Consider the following 23,335-nt stretch of genomic DNA (forward strand, 5'->3'; position numbering starts at 1 on the left):
TTATTTTATTAGGACATTTTAGATTCCAAATAAAGGAGAAAACTTCATCTTGGCCCACTTCATTGCCACCACAACAACGAGTATGCATAATTTGTTGAGTACTTTCTCAATGAGCTGCCCTTCCAATACCATGAGTCTGAATTCTCTTTGTGAACCTATATAGAGTTCAGAACAGTTTTTAATTGGAGAATTAAGTTATGTCCCATTCAAAAGTATACCTTCTCTAATTAAACTCCCAACTCCACACTCCATCCCTGCACACCCCCATACTACCCAAAGTTTCCATTTTTTGTTCCGAGATAAGGTACAATCTCTGAAACAAAGATGCCAAACTCCTATGCTCACTCATTCATCTATTCAAAATGTTATTTTATCTCCTTTTCCCACATTCCACTATATCCCCACATGAAACAATCTATCACTACTTCCTCCATAAATTTTCTTCAAGTTCTTCCCCCACAAGGATCCTCATGCATAGTCATCCTCCCCCAATAGGCCTTACCATCACTTATACTTAGATTTTAGCACATCACTCCACAAACACCTTATTAGATGGAAAAGAGACCATCTTCATTCCCCCAACAATGAATCATTAAAAAATTTCAAGTTCTTTACCCCCCAGACCACCCTCCTTTTTATTTTTACAAATCTCCTCTCAACTTACCCAAGTTATTTTTTTGTTCTCTTCACTCCCTCCCCATAGAAACTTTCTTTGGATCCCCACTAATATTTTCCACACCTACTTTGGCATTTTGAAAAAATAAAAATAAAAAAGGTAAGGATGAAAAAATGGAATTTATCAAACGAATCCTCCACCCAAAGAAATATGTTTGTGTTTCCAAATGAACAATTTCTTAGAGAATTTATTGATAACGGGTGACCACATCTCCAACCTCCTTGGGTTTGCACCAATAGGAAGCCCAAGGTATGTAAAAGGTAATGAAAGAATTCTACAACTCAACATATCCGCATATCTCTCCTCAAACCACTTCCACACCAAAGGCTCCAAAACAACTCTTAAAGAAATTAACTTCAACCCCAAAGCAAGCTCAAACATTCTCAATATAATTTTATGGTAAAGACATTCTTCACACTGACTTCCCCTATAAAGATAGTGTCATCGGCATATTGTAGCAAACTAATAACACAATCCTTTTCTCCCACTTTGTATCCATCAAACAAATTCTTCTCCAAAGCATTCCTCATCAACCTACTCAAACCATTGACCACCACTAACAAAAGAAAGGGTGTTAAGGGATCACCTAGGCATAGTCCCTTGTGACATTTGAATTCTTGGGAGGGGTTCCATTTAATCCACCTCTCATAAATCCCAACCTCTGCAACATATAGAGAAGAAAATTCCAAGACATCAAGTTGAAGGCCTTCTCAAAATCAACCTTGAGCAACAAACATGACTTTTTTCCCCTTTTTACTTCATCCTCAACCTCATTGGCCACCACCAAATTATGTAGAACTTCTCTCCCCTCTAGGAAAGCACTTTAGCTAGGATCAATCACCTTATCAAGTACATTTTTCATTCTATTAGCTAAAATCTTTGCCAAAACTTTATACAAACATCCAACCAAAGAAATAGGTCTAAAATGATCTAAACTTTGTGTATTATCACACTTGGCAATTAAATCTAAAAAAGATAAGTTAGTACCTCTTGGAAGGACTCCATGCCTATGGAACTCATTGATTGAATGAAAAAGTTTTGTGTTGCAATCTCTCTCCTTAATTCACCTTGACCTAGACTTTTGGAGTAACAATGACTCTTTGAATTTGCCACATTCCAAAATCTTCTTGAAGTTGAAGCCTTCTCTTGAAGCTTTCATCATCTAAAGTTCCTTGCTTATCCAAGATGTCCAACCCATTCATCTATTTGACTATTTGATGTTTCCTCCTTTGCAAATGACCAAACACCTTCAAATTCCACCTCTCCAAGACCACTTTAACTCCTTTTAGTTTCTCCTTTAAACACAAAAGCCCTAACCCTCCATATTTTGGTTCTTCCAAACTTCTCGTACCACCTCATAGAATTTTTTTATCTCGAAACCAACCATTGAGGACCTTAAAAGGTTTTGGTCCCCAATAAAAAAGGTTACTTTTTACCACAATCGGGAAATGGTCCAAGATATCTCTATCAAGGATATATTGTGAGCAACCTTGTCAACACTCCAACCATTCTCGTGATATAAGAATCCTATCAATTTTACTTTTGTTTTACTGTTGGGGCGGTACCAAGTAAAGTTCCTTTCTCACTACAAGAATGTTGTTATTACAGTGGGCTTAGCCCATTGTAGTAGCGAAAACCTATTATAAACTGATGGCTCAATGTCCTTTTGTAAATTTGTTGTCGGTAATTTTCATTTATAGTCTCGATAAGCATTTGGTAATACAGTGGGCTTAACCCACTGTAACTTGAGGGTAATACAATGGGCTAAGCCATTTGTACTATAGTGGATAAAACCTATTGTAAGAAACCTATAGTAATACAGAAAACTTAGCCCATTGTTATTATCAATTTTTTATAAAAAAAAATATTTACAAAATTACCTTTATTTGGATATATTAAACACAAATAATTTTTAAATAGTACCTGTTTATACATAAAATTAATTCATAATGCAAATTATTTCCTTTTCATAGCTTAAATCATTCAAAACATAATATAATCCATATAACCATGACACTTCACTAAATATCCTTGTTGGTCAGAACCAGAATGGGCCCCTATGGTATTTTGAAAGTGAGTTACCTAGCCTATGCAAGACGAGAATGGGGTCACTAGTGATGTGAGTTCTATAGAACCACTAGTGCTTAAATGTTTGAGACATTCATCTTAAAAGTGCATTGTTTTTAAGTCGGAGGATGTGGTGGAGCTTAATTGGGGAAGGCATGAATGAGTTAGAGTATGACTTTATCCTTAGGGTATCCAATTTGGAATCTTTGTGTAGCTTATGTTGATCCATGGGTTGGAGTATCCTTGTAAGACTGAGTAACCCTGACGCACTACCGACAATTTGATCTCGTGAGAATGTATTAATAGAATCGTGTAGGTTTGTTACTACATGTCCTCCCAAGCTTCTTTTGCAAATGTTTTCTAGTACCACATGCTTATGAGAAAAGAGTATGCAACATCACATTGCGTATGTACATTTTTGTGAATCATCTAACTTGTGTTGTTTATGAAGTGGATGTCATGTGTGGTTTGTGTTGTACTTATGTAATGCATGAATGATTTTATTGATAGTTTTAATAGTGGATGCCATGATGGATGTAGACCCAACCTTAGAAATGATTAGGTATGATAAAGACCTAGTAAAAGTAAAGCCATGAAAGACAAATTATTAGGTTGTTTGGTAGAGGAGTCTAACCCAACCTTAGCGTCCCTGGAACACTTACTTAAACATTATGTCTCACCCCTTTAAGTTCCATCTTTTTCAAGAAACCGATGATGGTGCTTGGTGTTGGAGCATGAAACCTAATCATGGAAGTTTTAACTTAGTTATTTTATATTTCTTTGTATTTTCTTATATGTTGTATGATGTGAATGTTATGAGAAATAAGTTATATTTATATTATATATGGAATCAAGTGATAATATTTATGTTAGCTTTTGCATGAAATTGTTGTATAAATGTTTTTAATTTTCATATTCCAGAATCATAAGCATAATTACTATAATACTCTTAGGGTGTTACATATTGCATAGGGTACACTTGTTCTTGTACAAGCCTAACAATTTTATACATAAAAAAAAGATTACTATTTAAATGACTTAATTGCATATTTATTGTTAAAAACTTATTTGAAAATGAAGATTACTAAGAAGGTGGTAGACTATATTAATAAGCAAGGAGCTTGGGATACTGATAGGATTTCTAGATTCCTTCCTCCCTTTGCTTTATTTGAAATTCTTGGCTATCATGTTCCTAACTTGTTGAGAGGTTTTGATAGGCCTATTTGGGGGTTGACACCTGATGGGTGCTTGTTGGTTAAATCGGCTTATGACGCCCTCAACTATTTGGTGCAAATAAACAATCATAGTCATAATTTTGTTTGGGATTGGAAGGGGCCTCATCGAGTCTAGTGTTATTTGGCTGGTGCTTCAAGATGGGCTTATGACAAATCTCATAAGTCAGGAGTGTGGCTTGTCTAAGGGAGTTGCTAGGTGCACCCAGCAATATTGCTGGTGCACCCAGCAATTTATTGAAACTACCATTTTGCCCTTTAAAATAAAATTATAAAAAGCGCGAATGTAATTTCCGGAAGACTTTTTTTCGAACAGCTTCTTCTTCTCTCCCGGAACACAGCTTCTTCTTCTCTCCCGGAACAGCTTCTTCTTCTCTCGGAACCTGCTTCTTCTTCTCTTCTCCGTGAAGCTTCTTCTCCGCGAGGCGCGCCAAGGCTTTCTTCTTCTTCTCCGCGAACATGTTAGTTCCCCTTCCCCTTACCTTTAGCTTGTAATGTGCATCACTGTTAGCATAGCAATGGAACCTTAGCATAGCAATGGAACCTTAGGATAGTAACCTTAGGGTAGAAGACGAGAGGGGAGAAGACGAGAGTACGCCGGAAAAAATGGCGGAAAAGGCTGACGGAGAAGTCTTCCGGAAGACCCGTAAGGGGTTCTTCCGGAAGTTCCGGAAGAACATTTTCCGGAAAGTTTCCGGAAGAAGTGTTCTTCCGGAAGTAACCAAACGTCTTCCGGAAGAACACTTCTTCCGGAAGACTCCCGGAAAACCTCTTCCAGGAACTTTCCGGAAGAAGTGGTTCATCCGGAAGAATTCCGGAAGACGCGCTCTTCCGGAAGAACTTTCAAATTTTCGGAAGACCTTTCCGGAAGAACCCCTTCTTCCGGAATGTTTCCGGAAGAACCACTTCTTCCGGAAGTGGTTTTTTTGTTTTTTTTTTTTGTGTTTTTTTTTTAAAATTTTTTTAAACAGAAATTGTTTTGTTTTTTTTTAAATGAATTATTTTATTTATTTTGGTTATTTTGTTTTTTAGATTTTATGAAAAATGAAGTTTGAGTTTTTGATGTCATATTTTTTTTTATAATTTAAATTGTGTATTTTTACTAAATATTAATTTGTAAATTAATTTTTTTTTATTAAAGTAGTTGTGTTTGTTTTTGTTTATTGTTTATTTTTTAAAATTAGTGTTTTTTCTTTAAAAATGAAGTTGTCTATTTTTATAATTAAAGTTGTGTGTTTTGGAAGTTTTATAAAAATACTAATTTTTTATAATTAATTAGTTTATTTTATTATAAATGAAGTATTTTATTTACTAAAAAAATTGTGGATGTTTACTAAATAATTTTTTTTACATTAGTTGTTTAATTTTTTTTTAAAATTAAGTTGTGGATGTTTAGTAATGAATTATTTTTATATTAGTTGTGTTTTGTTTTTATAAATGAAGTTGTTTATTTTTTTAAAAAAAAATTAACTTGTGGATGTTTACTAAGTAATTTAGTTGTGTTTCTTTTTAGAAATGAAGTTTCTTATTTTTTTTTTTAAATTAAGAGTTGGATGTTTACTAATTAATTTTTTTTACATTAGTTGTGTTTTTTTTTATAAATGAAGTTGTTTAATTTTTTTTTAAAATTAAGTTGTGGATGTTTAGTAATGAATTATTTTTATATTAGTTGTGTTTTTTTTTATAAATGAAGTTGTTTAATTTTTTTAAAAAAAATTAAGTTGTGCATGTTTATTAATAAATTTTTTTTACATTAGTTGTTTTTTTTATATAAATGAAGTTGTTTAATTTTTTTTTTAAAATTAGGTCGTGTATGTGTGAAAATAATTTGATTTAAGTTAGTCTTATTTGTTTATAAATAAAGTTGATTTTTTATAAAGAAAATTGTGTATATTTTGATCGAAAAAAATACGTGTTCGACATGATTTACAGATCATGGCCAGAACACGAGGTTTAAGTCGTGCCATAGGTAGAGTTGTAGGCAGAGATAAAGCTGCTGACGAGGATGCTGGCGATGTTCCCGAGAGGCGTAGGCCTACTGCCTCAGCCCGTAGGCTACGCGTTCATCAAATGACTACGGAGGGACGTGATATGGCTGAGGACGTCGCTGACATGACTGATGATGTCCCTGAGCAGCCTACGGAGGCACCTGAGATGCGTGCGGACGCACAGGGTGCTGATAGTGGTGAGGGGTCAGATGGTGATGATGCTGCAGAGGGATTCCCTGGTGGTCCACGTGAACCGTCAGTGCTCACATCATTTGCCGAGCATGTTGCACATGCCGTGTGGAGTGGACAGGTATTTTAATTTGTTAATTATTTGTCATTGTTTATTTATTTGTTTATGATCAATTTTTTTTAATAATTGTATAATTTGTACTTCAAATCAGGAACGTCCTGATTTGAAGTTAGTGTCACATGGGAGGAAGGTGACACTGATTGGGAGGCCAGTGCCTGAGATTGAAGGCCTGGTGGCTGCCACAGGATTAAGTCCACTGATAGATTGTTCAGTTATTACTGGCGATCCTGGACTTATATCCGCATTTGTGGAGAGGTGGCACAGTGAGACTAACACCTTCCATCTTCCTATAAGAGAGCTGACGATCACATTGGATGATGTGTCGTCCATTCTACATTTGCCCATCACTGGCGCCTTGCACAGTTTCCACGCTCTTTCTACGGAGGAGGCCAGATTCTTGCTTACGGAGTTGCTGGAAGTGTCTGCGGAGGAGGCCAGAGCCGAGACAACACTCACACGTGGAGCATATGTACGATTAGGATGGGTTCGTGATATTTATGAGACCAAATGTCAGGCCCAGCGGTGGATTGTCGCAGCTCGCGCTTATCTGCTGCACCTTGTCGGTTGCACTCTTTTTGCTAATAAGAGTGCAACATACGTGCATGTGGTCCACCTTGACGCTTTCCGGGACCTCGCTCATAGTGGTGGTTACGCTTGGGGGGTTGCCGCGCTGGTTCATATGTATGACCAGTTAGATGAGGCTTGTAGGACCACCACCCGACAGCTTGCGGGGTACTTGACGCTACTTCAGGTAAATTTTGTGTTTATTAATATGTTAGGTTCGATTATGATTTAAACATGTTTTTATGTTATGTTAACCTCAAGTATTGTGTAGTGCTGGATCTATGAGCACTTCCCTAGTGTGCATCAGTGCGTGACTGACGATACATACCAGGAGACGTCCCCACGTGCTTCCCGGTGGTTGACGTCGAAGGCGCACATGAAGGGCATCACAGGAGCACCCTACAGGGCACGTTGTGATGGTTTGACCGTCACAGATGTGTCCTGGTTGCCGTACACGGAGCATCGGGGTGTTAGGGCGTTTCAGGAGATTTCATCGTTCCAGGGTCAGCTAAGATGGGGTCCTATGATCGTCACAGTTCGACCGGAGAGGGTGGTACGCCAGTTCGGTTACATCCAGAGCATCCCTCCGCCGCCTGTTAGTGCACGATTGTCACACGATCAGATAGATGACAGGTGGATGGAGTTTGCGGATCACTTACTACCTGCGGGTCAGCCTTGTCTAGTGCCTGGGCAGGTATCTGCGGATTACATTGAGTGATTTTTCCGCATATCTCACCCTTTCATGACACCGACCCAGGCAGCTGACCAGCAGAGGGATGCACCAGCTGCAGACCCTGAGGACTACATACAGCCGCCCAGCCCCCAGGTTCCAGTGGCATTTGAGTTTAATGTTTTATGAGTTGTTGTTTATTTTGAATTTCATAATAAATGTTTTTACTGACTTTGACAGGATGATTACGAGGGATATGAGGCGATTGCACAGAGGTTGGAGCGTGTGCTCAACCTTAGGATAGTCACTGCAGGCACAGAGTTATATGACATTATGCAGGACTGCCTGACGATCGCGAGAGGGAGACCCAGTGCTGATGGGACGGTCAGGGCTCGTCAGAGACGCCGCACGGACCATTGATCATTGTATTTATTTTGTTGTGTTGTAGTTGACATGAATATTTGTAATTATTACAGTTTTTGTTTAATATAGTTGACGTGTTTTGCACAGTTTATTATTTTATAATATAGTTTGTTATTCCGATTGTTTGTGGTCCTTAAGCGAAGTTTACGATTGTTTTAAATTTATTTTTAAAAAAAAGGGAACCTAGAATCATGAGTTTTGTTTGTAAGAATTACATAAAAAATAAAAGTTTTTAAAATGATTAATAATTCATAAGTGAACCTTTTTTCCATGTTCAAGTACCCATGTTTGTAAGAATTACATAAATGAACCCTTTTTCCATGTTTGTAAGAATTACATAAAAAACATAAGTTTTTAAAATCATGAGTTTTGTTTGTAAGAATTACTTAAATGAACCCTTTTTCCATGTTCAAGTACCCATATTTGGGATTTTTTTGCGTGGGTGTGCCTGTACCCTGAGACAATGGAGGGCGGTCATTTCTCATGTTTGGACGTCAAAGAATCCAAAAAAAATAGTCCCGTTCCCCGGTTCCGTCAACTAACACGTCAAAACAAAGCCTCAAAATCCAAAAAAATAGGAAATGAACCCTTTTAACAATTTATTTTTTGGACCACTGAAACAACACATTCAACTTTATTATGGGAATTAAACACGCCGTAAACAGATAAAGGTTACATCAACGAAAAAACAAAAAATTAAACATCACATTTAGTTGTTTAGCGACGTCCCACTGACCTCGTCTTCAACATATTTAGTAAAGACAGCTAAAATTTCTATTGGTCCATATTTTTTCCAGTAGTTAGATTGTACTAACACCTTCAGCAGTTCTTCGTTGGTGATCAGCTCATTTATTTCATATTTTATAACCGTATCTGAATACTCAAACCGAGCTGGTTGGCGGAAAAACAATCGTCTTACCGTTTGTGATTCGTGAATTCCAAGAGGGGGAATCCCTTTAGGTGCAACTTGCTTGATTAAATTCTTCAGTTCATCGATGGTACATGTTGAAGGAATTTGAAATTTCTTACGATTTTTTCCTGTGAACGCGCATCCAACAAATTTGTTCTGCGGTGGCATGTTCCATTTCCCGTTGTAATACAGGATCGCGTCATGAATACGAGGCATAGTGCGTTCAAGTAAGTTTATTATTCCATCTGGTGTTCTTCCAACGGTGCATAATAACTCAATCGGACCAACACAAGAAAATTGATCATTACACATTAACATTGTGTTGACATCGTCATCATTTATCAATTTGATACACTCAAAGCGAATTTGGTTACCTGTATCGGTGAATGGCTTTCGGTAGTGAATTTCATCCAAAAATTGTTTGTCGGATAGCTGAAGGGTATTGTGTATTCTGGTTTTTAGGCTTGCAAAATCACACCTATTTGGTACTCGAATGGGCACCGGAGTTGAAGTTTGGAAGTAAACCCCAGTATCATTGTGAATAATCGATCCATTTGGATAAATGAAAGCCAACCTTGAGTTGACAATCGTTTGACTGCTAGTTTCTCCTAGAAATGCCATAGTTTGTGTATCAGTTGGGAGATTATTTGAAAGCAAGATATTGTGTGATTTAGTAGCCTAGTCTGCCATATATATAGATGGTTGTGACCGAGCCTTTGTTTAACTTTGTTTACAAAAAAATAGACACGCGTAAATGTGTAGTCAAGTCAGCCAATGTGTTGTCGCTAATGTGTAGTCAAGTCAACCAATGTGTTGTCGAGCGACTGCTAGTTTCAAAATGTGTACTGAAGTCAGCCAATGTGTTGTCACGCTCAAACTGTAATACGCATGCATGTCATTATGTGTTGTCAATTATGACAATGATGTATGCTGCACGCGTAAATGATTTTTGTTGGACCAACAATTTCCTTGCTTAACCAAACGAGTAGTTGATAATATTAATTGGTTAGTAACGGGTTACAACAAATTATATCGCATAATGAATACAATTAAATAAACAATGTTTAGTCTTCATTTAGGTCTACATAGTGTGTTTTGAATGACATCAAGCTTGTGTATTGCTGCATTCTACTAATATATGGAATTGCCCATTGCTTTGCCTGAGAATAACAATTGCTTGACCACAACAGCGCTGGGGGCGGCAACGGACAATGGTCTTTCAAATAAACCTGTTGTACATGAACAAACATTATATCATGCGCTGACCGTGCCAAACGAACCAGCGAAGTCATTGCATAATTGTTACACTAACTATATTCAATGTACCTGAACAAAATGATTTCCAAACACGTGACCGACACATATGATGCAGTGGCCAGAAGAGTCAGGTGGTGGTTGACTTCTAAGAGGGAAAAATGTCATGCTTTGTTGTTGGGACAACGATACAAGGATTACGTTATATCGTGAAGCAATCACATATCCCATGTCTGTTATATCCATCCACTTGTCCACACTAACCTGAATGAACCAAACATACACATGTAAGTAATTTAAACATTGTTATTAAAAAAAAATTAACCTAAAAACATACCTTTGAAAAGCCATCAACAAGTAGGGACAACTTGAATTGTTCAAATCTCTCTGTGCCACCGAAGAGGTTCATGTACTCATGCGACCACCTGCCAAGTTCTTTAAGCAATTCATTACGCACTAACGGCCACGAATCTTCCCCCATACCTAATAAAGCGCCAATGGACCGATATCCACAGTTACCGTCCGCTTTCACATCCACAACGTCACGAATGAAACCTTGAAAGAATGACGCAAATTGATCCAACATCGAGATGATCCTTGTTGGCTGACGCGGTTGAGAACATGATGCACTTCGTTTCACTGGAGAGTTGCTGCTTTGAACAGAATGAAAAGCATCAACATACTCCCAGTAAGACGGATCACGCTTTGTGGATGTTTGACTTCTTTTCATCGGTTTCTTCGGTGCACCTTTAGTGTTCACCTTTGACGGAGGAGGGCACATAGAGTTATGATCAGGGTATGCGATTTCTCGAAGTTTACTCTTCAGAGTTACTTTGCCAGCCACATCAAGTTCATCAAACCTTTTAGATATGACCTCTATTTCTTCCTTGATGGTGACTTCCGTCTCACATAACCCTTGGTCTGAAAAGCAAAGTCTCCTCCAAAAAAGATGGACTGACTCCAATGGGATGCTGCTAGCAGTATACCTAGAAAGCTCACATGCACAAGGAAGCCCGTGCGTGCTTCTCATCACACAACCACAAGAAGAGAGATTGTTGCCGAGATAACGTAGACGGTCAATCTCAGAAGCAATCTGATTTAAAGCATCCCTCGAAACCATCCTAAGAAGCCTCTTGTATAAGGTTTTTTTATATACATGGCCAACCACATGCGTACTGGTTTCAAAGGATGCTTTAATTTCGACGTGTTGCAGCGTGATCATGTTGTTCATGGCATCCCTAACACTACATAGGTCTCCAACGCTATTTTGTAGTACTCTTTTGAGAGCCCAATGAGCTGATTCAACCCTACATTTAAAATACACAACAAACATGAAAATATACAACAATTAAATACCATTTAATATTAATCGTTACTAAAAAATAAAATCAGTTGTTAATACCTGTTTGTTGTTGTGTTGCCTAGGTGCATGACCTTATTCGTCCATGCTGTAATAAATTTTTCCTTGTGGGGGATAATCCATGTGTCGTTAACATAGTCAACGAACATCGGCCAAGGCGAACAAGCAACTTGAAACTTCTGATGTGACTCATGGAACTCGTATTCGGACGGACAATCAACCAAAGTACCCCAGCTATCCATTACATAGTCCCACGCATTTTTTTCCCCGATTAAAGATTTGCACTTCGCCTTCACATTCTTATCGATATGAAACCTGCACAACAAATTAGTAGACTCGGGAAACACAGTTTTCACTGCATTCATCAGTGCTAGGTCTCTGTCAGTGACAATAACAAGAGGGAGGCGATCGTGTCTTAAAAAAAGGCCTCGAAATCGTTCCAAAGCCCATACAATATTATTAACACGCTCAGCCTCCAGATATGCAAACCCAGCAGAGAATGTCATCGCCGTTGGTGTCACTCCAACAAAGTCAAGTAGTGGGAGTCTGTACCTGTTTGTTTTGTAGGTACTGTCTATAAAAAACACCAGATGACATGCATTGCATAACTTTACTGCATCTGGGTGACACCAAAACATATCACGCACCACAACTTCATCCTTCAATCTATGCCAATGAATGTATTGATCACGTTCGAGAAGCTTCATCAGATGCTGCATTTCGGTATCAGCTCCTCTTATTGAAGAACGATATGCACTTCTTGCATTGTAAATTTGCTTTATCGTGGTGTAACTGTCGGCATTGTGTTCCTTCAACGTTAGCAAGATGTTTTTCGGTTTCACCATCGACTTTGTCATATCAGCAATAATTTTCTTTTCTTCCTTAGTCAATCGCCCGGCGTATAGATGTCCAACTAAGGACTTCGCCAATTCATGATTATGAATCCCACAGATCAACTTCACCATCCAACCTTCCCCTCCACGCACTGGTTTCCCACGAAGCCTGAAGGGACAACCACATTTCCTACTCCCGGTGTCTTTTCTAACGAATTCTTTATTTCTACACTTATACGTACCACTCCTTTCACACCCAATTAACACAAATGAACTTCTTCCTCTGCTACCGGTCTTTGTGTCAGATCTCATAATCACTGCAACAAATCCATTTTCATGGGCAACTGTTCGAGCCCATTGCAAAACATCATCTCGAGTAGCGAATACCTACAACGCAACCCTAACATATTAATTTTCATACAAACCATCAATTCAACCAATGACTCAAATTATCTATGATTACCTGAGATGTATTAAAAGCATTTGAACAATCGACATGTGATTCATTCACTCCACATTCTTCTTGATTATCATAATCATAATCCATATGAACTTCTTGTGACATCGCAAAGTCATACCTCCATTGATCTTCGTCCATCTTAAGGACATATGCATCATACACAAGTACATTCAAATTATCATATAACCACATCCAAAAATTTACTACACCTTAAATAACAAACATATTAATAGCACATATGCATCATACACGACTATATTAAAATTATCATATAACCACTAATACAAATATATTCTAAATTTATAACTACATTATTTAATTAAACTAAACTTATCACTATAATAAACAACTAATAAAACATTTTTGTACCATTATACATTTAAGTTACCTAATTAAATCAATAATCCACAACATATATAAAACAGAAATATATATATATATATATATATATATATATATATAAATTATAAAATAGAAATTAAAAAAAAGTGCTAATAATTTAACATTCCGGAAGACCTTCTTCCGGAAGTGGTCATTCCGGACCTTCCTCCTTCTGTGCCTAAAATTTCTTCCGGATACACTTTTTACTGTTTTTCTTCTCTAAAAACTAACCGGAAAACGAAATAAATGCGTACCTCCGACGAAATAGGAACAACAGCCACTAATAAAACTTCAAATACGGAACACGGGACCACCAAATCTTCAAATACTTCACTTCACGGGACCACCAACAGACTGCAAAAGGGACCACCACCGAAACAACAGCAAACGGAAGAAACAAACAAAGCAAACGGAAAAAGAAACAAAGCAAACGGAAGAAGAAACAAAGCAAACGGAAGAAGAAACAAAGAAAGCGCAGTAAAACACAGCCTCAACACGTTAATTTAAAGAAATTTACACAAGGGCAAAATCGTCATTACATATGCATTAAATATTATTTTATTTTTACTTATTATTATAAAATGAAAATTCTTTTTTCTTCATTTTGTTATAAAATAATAATCATTTTTTTAGTATATATTAACTTTTGTAATAGAAATTAAATGTTATCATAGTAAATAATTTATATTTTTAATAAAATTTACGAATTAATTAATTTTTATGGTTTAAATTAATATTTGACATGCGCGTAAAAAACAAATTATAAATATTAGTCATAATTACGTTCATTAATTATTTAATTATTTATGTATAATAGTATTAATTATTTTATAAATTAGTTTATGCAATTAAAAGTAAATTATTACAAAATAAAATATTTTTTTTAAAAAAAAACTAACTTCCGGAAGAAGCTTCTTCCGGAAACATTCCGGATGACGTTCTTCCGGAAGTTGTCTGTGAGTACTTCCAGAAGACACAAATTCTTCTTCCGGAAGAAGGTTCTTCCGGAAAAGTTCCGGAAAGAATTTTTCCGGAAAGTTTCCGGAAGAAGAATTGCTGAAGGGCAGTTTCGCCACTTCACTGTTTGCTGAGTGCCCCATCAATAATGCTGGGTGCACGTAGCAACTCCCCTTGTCTAATCACAATATATGTCCCTTAGTGGATTTATGGCTGAAACTCCCATCATCTTGAGGGATTGCTCGGTGGTGCAGGATGTTTGGGTGGTTTGAGTAATTCCAATCATGTGGATTTGGTAACCTTTTTTTCTCTAATCTGTTTAATCGAGTAAGGATGAATATTACTAAGGGTTCTGGTGTTTGGAAAACGCTTTTTGGTAATACTATCTCTATCTAGAGGATTTGGCAGGCTAAAAATGAGCTTATTTTTAATGATGCTTTTTGGAGTACCCATGATGTCATTAATAGAGCCATCTTTACTAGCTTGGAAGCTAATCAAGCCATGGAAATCCTTGTGCATGGGCAACCTTGTTCTGCGGATAGGCTTTTTGTTTGGTTGCCTCAGTGGGCTATTTTAAGTACAATGTTGATGCTTCTGTTATAGATGTTGGCGAGAAGGCTAGCTGTGGTGGAGTGATGCGTGATGGTAATGGCCATTGGATAAACGAGTTTACCAGGAAATTGGGTTGTTGTTCTCTTATGATAGTAGAGATTTGGGGGCTCATTACTGCTTTGGAGCATGCGTGGGAGCTTAATTTAAAGGAGCTTTGGATTGAGACTGATTCAATGGTTGCGGCTAATTTCATGCTTCATGGGATTCATTCAACTCATTCCTACTCGGGTCTTCTTAACTATATGGTAAAGCTTTAATGCGGCGTTCTTGGAATGTGAAGATTAGCCATGTTTTGCATGAGGCTAACAATGTTGTTGATTGCCTAGCTTCGAAGGCACACCACTCTTTGCAAGGGTTGGTCTTTTTTAATAGTCCTCCTGTGTAAAATTCTTGTACAGATTGATTCGGTTGGGACTTTGTACCCTCATACATTAGCTTTTGCTTTTATTTTTAATCGAAAAACAATTCATTTATTCTATAAATTTCTAAATGTTTTTTTTTAAATGTTAAGAATTACTTGATTCAATAAAAATTTGTTTCATTATTTTCAAATTATCAAGTAACAAAATTTAATTATTTTTATATATAATAAAATGTTTAAGTTATTTTATACGGTCATTTAAAACTATTTTTAAGAAATTAAAAATAATTTATTTACACAAAAACTTGCACTGATCTACCCCCAACTTACAAAATACATTCCTTCATACTAGATGCTACTACAAAAAGACTGAACAACAACCGTTCAAAATCGTCTTTAAAGCCAATGTCGTCGAAAGTCTTGACTTTTGATGACGATTCCATAAATAATCGTCTTAAAAAAATGTCCTTCTAAAATAATTTTTATTTAAAAATTGTCTTACAAAAATGTCCTTCTAAGACGGTTTTAAAATAATTATCTTAGAATGTTTTATTTTAAAAAATTCTAATAAAATAATAAAAAAAGAAAATTCTAATAAAATAGTAGATAAGATTAATAACAAAATTTCTATATCAATTCTAACACAACTACATGAAATTTATAATTAATAGAAAGTTAGAAACATTATCTCTTAAAGAACTAGAAATAAAAAAAAAAAAAAAAAAAGACTATGATGATGGCACCATATGAGGAAACAGGTGTGAAACCAAAACCAAGGAGATTCCCACTTTGATGCAGTGGATTATCTTCCTCGTATCATGGCCACCACTTTGCATTTGCTTGAGTCTAGGATTGGAAGTAATGGAGACAGTGGTATTGAATACCTTTAAATCTTGCTCTTCTTTTTGTCATGAATTTCATATAAATTTCATCTAATACTAAGAAGTATGTTAAGAAAATGTTATAAAATGGATCAGTATTCCTCTTGAATTGTGAAGTACCAAATTAGTGAACATCCAACCCCGAATTCCAGACATGACTATTAGAGAATGAAATGAAGCAAGTACCACCAATATCATTTATGCACATTACCCTCGTTAGGGAGCAGTAAAAAAAAATCCTTACTTGGTGACCTTAGTGAAACATGTATATATGCAAACATGAGTTAGTATACCTTATGAGGAGAATGGTTCTTTATCTAAAACAAATTACATTACCTTCAATGTTGTTAATGGCGGATGACGGTTTATGGCGGAAAGTCAAAAATCAGTCATAAAAATATAGCGGATGGCGTAACGGAAAATGGCAAACGTCATGGCGGACAAAAAAAAAACACACATATATATATATATTAACAAAACAATAGATAAAAATTAAATATAAATAAAAAATTAAAAAACAATGGATTGCATTCAAATAAACTAAAAAAGTTTATGAGTTCACACAATAACCAAATACCAACACCAAATAAACTCATTCAAGAGTTCTAAAAACGGGTCAAACAGAAAAAAAAAAAAAAACAGAACTAGATATAAAAAGAGGGTGTCAAACAGAAAAAAAAACCCAGAACATGTGCACACTTTTGCCGTTGCCACCGCAGCCGCCGTTGCCGTTGCCGTCGCCGTCCGTTTGTCATGTGCTCGCTTCCGTGGTGCTCGCGTGCGTGGTGGTGCCGCTGCTGTCGTCGCGCCGCTGTGCGTCGGGCTGGAGTCTCCTTTTGCAGGTGACATTCAGGTAGGGTTGGATTGGGTCGGGTCAGCCCAACCGGTGTTGCGCAAATTTTTTTAAAAAAAGTGCTATTCCGCCATTCCGCAACGACTGCCATATGAAACCCGCAATGCCACTGCTATTTGGTGGCGTTTTTTCAAAAACCCGTGATGCCATATCACTATGGCGCCGCCATAACCGCTTTTTAACAACACTGATTACCTTTGAATTTACTTTTCTGCTTCTTTAAATAAAATATACTAATACTTTAAAAGATTAATAATTGAGCACAAAGCATAATGCAAAAACTAAATAAACCAACCTGCTTGAATACATTGGCAACAGGATCCAAGCCTTTAGGTTTTTTATAGTAAAGTCTATACATCCTCGAGAGATCTTCCACCTGGGCTAAAAGAAAAAATTAAAAAGAAAGTTAACCAAAAACATGAATGGGTAAAATCATTAAGTGTCACGCGGATGATATTGTTAAATGATATTGTCAAAATCATTTAATTTATACATGAGGCATTCCGATCTTTATGAATTGAACTTCTTTAGGAACCTCCAAATCACTTCATTAGTTGATACAAATGCATTCTAGCTCACATTCTTTTATTTCTTTTCTTATCCTTTCCTTTTCTAGAAGGGTTTTGATAAAGTGCTCCTTTTTTTAATTTAATTATTTCAAAATTTCCTTTTTTTCTAGAAATCATTTCCCCCAATAATTTCATTTGGCTTGTAGATATATGCATCCCACTTCAACATGACATATATAAAATTAATTAGTTAGCACTAATTACAACTTTATCGAAAGAAAAAAGAAAGGAAAAAAAGTCTGTAAAGTTGGTGGCTTAAATTTGCAAACTCTTTATTATTATTTAAAGGTAAATAACTATGGATAACTGAAAAGATTGTAAACTCTTAAGTCTTAGTCTTAACAGATAGATGCTTAAATTAGGATGTCACTAAAAGAAAACATGGAATTCGCATGAAACCTTTTAAACTAGGTAATTTTTATCTCCTTTCCATTTGTTATTAACCAATAGCCCATCTTTGACATTAATCTAGAAGCGACTGTTGTTGACAAGAGGTCTCTTTAGAGAACTGACTTATTTGACTCTTTTGGAATCTCCATATATATTATTTTGATGCCATGCAGAAAACTTTTAAAGATTTATAGTTTAGGTGAAAAGAAAAGGATGAGCATATCAACCACTGAGTAACTAAAAAAGGTGAAACAAAAGAAATTACATAGTATTTTATTTTATATTGAAAGACTTTACACTTGATGGAGTTGCCATATATATCAACATCTATATGACCGAATTTAAGTTGAGATGCTGCCACTAGCTAGGGAGCTATCATTTGGGAAAGGTGGACTGCATGAGTGCTTAATCTACAATTGTGACATGTGAAAGTTCCTGTTGTCACATTGTGTAGAAAAGCAGATATGGTACTATAACAGACCCCACTTCAATTTATGTTAAATTCTATCACGTGGCTTCAATAATTGAGTAAAAAGCTTGATCAGTGAAAGCAGAACATGAGAACACAAGATTCACAGATAAGAACTATTACTACTGAAAAACCTCACATACCTTGTACAGAAGAATTTTCTTCGCTGCAGCACTTGCGTTACAGACAGCCGCAAAAGATTAGCTTAAAATGGATGGCCAACACAACTACAAAAGATGCAATCACCAAACTCAACAAAACAAACAAAAAACACAATAATAATTAAATAAACTTAAGAATTTTTAAAATTATATGTACAAGGACTTGTGCTCACTTTTAAAACATTGATTTGCTCTTTTGGTTCTAGATTTGTGCTATATGTTAATATTATACTAATATTATATCTTGTATTACAGTGAAGTCGAGTCCTATACTTTTTAAAATGTCATATATTCCTATGGTTGTGTCGTATTGTATTTGTATCCTGTGTCATATGTGGCACATTCTAGACTATAAAACATCTTTCACATTCCCAGCACAGAATATCCACCTATGTTAATTAAAAATAAATAAATAAATAAATGAGCAGCAAATTCCAGAATACATAAATAATTTTTTTTCCTTTTTGAATCACACCAGCTCGAGGCAATTTATTTCTTTTCTTAGAAATCTACCTCACCCCTTACTGGGCAGGTAACAAGAACCAGAAAAGGTCCCCATAATAATGCAATCAAAAGAAATTATAAGGAGGGACGATAGGATCGTGACAACTGCCTCCCAGATGAGCCAGGAAAACCAGTAAGCAAAGTCGTAAAGCCCCATCATATTCATTGCCTAAGTGAACAAAAAAACCACACAGTAACAGTAAATTTAATCATAAAACTATGGCACAATTTCCTAGGGTCATGGACTAAAAGTGTGTACTTGGGTGAGAGGATCCGAAAATTTGAAGCCACAGTAGAGAAAGGATTCATGGAAGGGTGCGCGAATTCCCTCAGAAACACCAATTCCAAACTCTGAAACACAAATACAATTCAATTATGGCAAATATAACGAGTAATTTTGAAAATTTTCACACCTCCAATAAGGTATCTGGCAATTTCCCTCTCGGCAGCAAGCTGAAGAGGGAGCTGAAACAAAGCCGTGGGATCCTCGTACTTCCCTCGCTGCTGAAGACTGGTGGAATTGGTCTGAAGATCGTAGCTTATAACGATGTCGTTTCTCTCCGAAAATGAAGCGCTTCAAGGCACCGCATAGGGTTGCTGAAAAGCCACGCATCCACTTCATCCTTTTCCTTAAAAGACTTCACCTGCACAAACACAACAATCAATTACGGATTATTAACTATTCATGCCCTTACTGGGAAGCTCTCATCCTGACTACTATTCCCGTAATAATCAAAATCATCATCTTGTTTTGGAAGTTGAAAGTTCATCAAAGGCTACAAAACAGAAACAACGAAAAATATACAAAATCTTCGAACTATTCATTTTTTCAAAAGAAAATATAGAAGGGTTTAGTACCTGGCCATCACGGAAGACAAAGGGCAAAACTGTGAAAGGAAAAAAATCTCAAGACACAATACGAAGTTAAGAAGCAAAGAGAGCATTAAGAATTTTGTTTCCCCAAAAAAATCCCAAGAAAAAGGGACAAAACCGTGAGAAGAACAGAGGCTTGGATCGAAAAGGCGATGGGAACAAAATGCATAATCAGATTCCTATTTAATAAACAAAAAAAGGGGTAAAATAAACAAAGCAAAGACTGGGCAAGAGAGGGTTTTGGAGTGACAGCGAGGAATCGAAGAAGAGCACATATTCCTAGAGAAGTTAAAACTCGTCTTCGAGAAGATGCTGGCCATCTTTGACCTTCGAGATCCACTGGTTCACCACAAATGGTTTCTGTTTCGGTTTCGGTAATGAGAGGAACCCAAAAAAGGGTAGAGACGTAACCACAGGTGTTAAGCGCTGACATGATAAATTAGGGCATCCGAGAAGTGAGAATACAAGCAGGCGCGAGAGAGACTACAGGGTCTCTGTCTAAAAACAGTTTAAAATCGTCAATAACAATCATTTCACAAAATCATATTGATATTTTTTAAGATGAATTTTTGTAAAACTGTTATAATTATTTTTCAAAAATGTTATTATCTTTCTTTTTAAGATGATTTTTAATTAATCAACTTAAAATTAATGTCGTAAAAAATTATTTTTCTAATAGTTGGACATGGGATAGAAATGAGTGATTTATAAATTTAAAACTAAATGATGGAATATTAATTATGTATATTTATTTTATACGTTCAATATTTTATGCTAGTTATTGTTTATTTTTAAATTTATAAATCACTCATTTATATTGGACCTATAAAATAAAAATAAATAAATTTTAGGAGGATAATATTTTTTATATAATTAAGGTTCATAAAATTTTTGGAGAGTTAAATAAGTTTTAAGAGAATTAAATGACAGAAAAATGTTGTGTATCATGCAGCTATATACTTATAAATAATAAGTAGAACACAAAATTATTATTATAATTAAAAAAAATTCATGATTTTTTTTTATAAATAATCAAATTGAAGTTTGTTCTTTATCTATTGATTAGCACATAATCTTAGCATTCTTCTTTTACCTTTCATCGATTCATAAATACATCATGCTCAACCTCAATTGTTCTACATCAAGTTCATCTTCATCTTTCACTTCACTGCTTACTCGTAATCATTAGCTGATAAAATCATAACATCTTACTTTACATAAGAAAATTCTAAATCATGTGAATTATATTTTACAGACATTAACCCATGTTTGGATTGAGTAATTTAGTAAGGGAATTTATTTTTTTAAGGAATTTTAAATGATTTATGATAAAATAGCTTGTTTGGATAGAGTATTTGAAAAAAGATTTAATTTTTGGTATTTTTATGAATCATTTTGATTGACTAAAATAGTGAGATTTCAAATTCTCTAAAAAAATATAGAATTTGAAATTCTTTTTTCGAAGATGCTCACTCTAACTCACGTTGTTGCTCGCGACTCTTTTTCGCTCAACACTCACAATTACGGATGACCAAAGTTTTTACGGCCGATATCGACATAAGTTGTTTTTCATTGACGTTGGCCGAGGTTTTTTCGGTCAGAATTTTTTTGTATGATGTCAACCAAAGCTATTTTTTGTCGATATCGACTAAGATTTTTTTTAGATGATGTTGGTTAGGGTTATTTTCTCATTGACGTCACTCATGGAAAATTTTTACTAATGTCAGCCAAGGATTTTTTTGGCCATTGGCATTCAGGTTTTTTCAAATGATGTTGACCAATGTTTTTTTTTTTTTTTGCCAACGGTGGCTAGATTTTTTCTATTGACATCGGTCATGACTAACTTTTGAGTAAACACCTGTTAGGGTTTTTCAGTTGACGTCAGCTAGGTTTTTCCAGCCAATATCAGCCAAAGCTATTTTTAGCCAATATCGGTTAAGGTTATTTTTTAGTCAATGTTAGCTAGGGTGTTTTGGCTTATGCCAACTAGATTTTCTTAGCCGACGTCGGTTAGGATTTTTTTGCTGACATTGATTAGGGTTTTCTGGTTGACATCAGCCAGATCTATTCCATAACCACATTAGCTAGGTTTTTTGGTTGATGTTGGCTAGGGTTTTTTCTGCTAACACCAGCTAGGTATTTTTTACCAACATCGGGCATAACTATTTTTAGTCGACATCACCTAGGTTCTTACAGTCAACATCCACTAGAGTTTTTTCGATCGACATCGATCAGAGCTATTTTTTAGCCAATATCAGCCAAGGTTATTTTATATCCGATGTTGGGTAGGTTTTTTGTCCGACATTGGTCAGGGCTATTTTTTTAGCCAACTTTGACTACAGATTTTTCGGCCAATGTTGACCAATGATATTTTCAGCCGAAATCGGATATATAGGTTCTATTGGTCGACATCGACCAAGCTATTTTTTAGCTGATATTGGGTAGATTTTTTTGTCAACACCTGCTAGGATTTTTTAGGCTGACGTTGGCTAAAAATAGCCTTGGTCAATGTCGTTTGAAAAGACCATAGCCGGTGTCGGCCAAAAAAACGCTAGTCGACGTTGGTAAAAAAAAATCTAGCCAACATCGGCTGAAAAATAGACTCAATCAATATTAACCAAAAAATAGCTCCGGTTTGTGGAAGCAATGACTTCCAAGATTATTTTGAGAGTGAATAGGCAATTTAGTCCCTGAGATTGTAACCAGTTTGCATATTAGTCCTTAACTTAAATTTTAATTCAAAATAGTCCCTATCTTTACATCCGTTATGCAAACAAGTCCTTGCTGTTAAAATCTAATTTGTTCCGTTAGTCAAATGTCTATTTGGCACACCTCAGTCCACGTAAGCAACCCAATGTGGCAAGTTTGAGTTCATGTCAACAATCCCATGTGGCAAGGACTAAATTGAAAAATCTAAAGAAACACAAATTTTCTTTCTTTTGAAGCCATAGTTCTCTCTCTGTGCTTCTCGATCTTCGTTCGCGCTCGACCCTTCTTCTGACTTGCTCAACTGGGGACCTTGGGGTGTGAGTTGGAGAATGGAGAGTTTGTGCCGCCGGAGAAGCCGGTGATGATGTCACGGAGGAGTGAAATTGAGAATAGGGAGATTGCCGGTGAGAGATGGAAGAAAGGGGAGGCGGAGAGGGGGGAGTTTGTTTCTGGAAAATGGAGAAAGGAGGAGCTACTGTAAGGTTTTACAAAAAGGTCTCAAGGCATGCTAATTTTTTATTGATTATGCTAAAGAGTAATGTATTGGGTGACAGAAATTATGATGATAGACGAGGACTGAGGTGTTTATGATAGGTTGGTTTCAAACTTCTTAATATTACAAGACAGGTTAGTAGCAAAAATCCGGCAAAGTGCTACTGAGTCTCCTAATCCAAAACCTGAGGTTGGAGAGATTGACACTAGCCCACCTTTTCAGTCTGTTAAAGATGCTGTCTCTCTATTTGGTGAAGGTGCTTTCTCTGGTGAAAAACCTATCTTTAAGAAGGCAAAACCTTATTCTGCTGAGGTAATTGTCATTTTTATATTTGCACTTGTTCTTAATCACAAATCCCATGGTGCAAGACAACAT

The 23,335-nt window shown here is 36.0% G+C and overlaps 1 protein-coding gene and 1 long non-coding RNA gene across 4 annotated transcripts in view; one reads left to right on the forward strand and one right to left on the reverse strand.

Annotated features, from left to right (window-relative positions):
• Positions 1-6,445, forward strand: part of LOC100777761 (probable 2-oxoglutarate-dependent dioxygenase AOP1) — a 13,218-nt gene extending 6,773 nt beyond the window's left edge. Inside the window, exons 4-5 of the mRNA XM_003553777.5 lie at positions 4,673-4,678; positions 6,434-6,445. The gene's annotated coding sequence lies outside the window, so the exon portion shown is untranslated. The remainder of the gene's footprint in view (positions 1-4,672; positions 4,679-6,433) is intronic.
• A 9,574-nt stretch (positions 6,446-16,019) lies between these two features.
• LOC100777420 (uncharacterized) lies at positions 16,020-20,278 on the reverse strand. Of its 3 annotated transcripts, none has more exons than XR_001386634.3 (4): positions 19,744-20,251; positions 19,145-19,529; positions 18,364-18,447; positions 16,439-17,168 (listed from the first exon to the last, which is right to left on the reverse strand). It is a non-coding gene; the product is annotated as an uncharacterized lncRNA (long non-coding RNA). The 3 variants fall into 3 exon arrangements; XR_001386636.3 differs by having other exon boundaries at positions 16,439-17,173; XR_005890117.1 differs by having other exon boundaries at positions 16,020-17,173; positions 18,364-19,529; positions 19,744-20,278.
• Between the last annotated feature and the right edge of the window lie 3,057 nt (positions 20,279-23,335).

This window comes from Glycine max, chromosome 19 (genome assembly GCF_000004515.6).
Source record: "Glycine max cultivar Williams 82 chromosome 19, Glycine_max_v4.0, whole genome shotgun sequence".
NCBI lineage: Eukaryota > Viridiplantae > Streptophyta > Magnoliopsida > Fabales > Fabaceae > Glycine > Glycine max.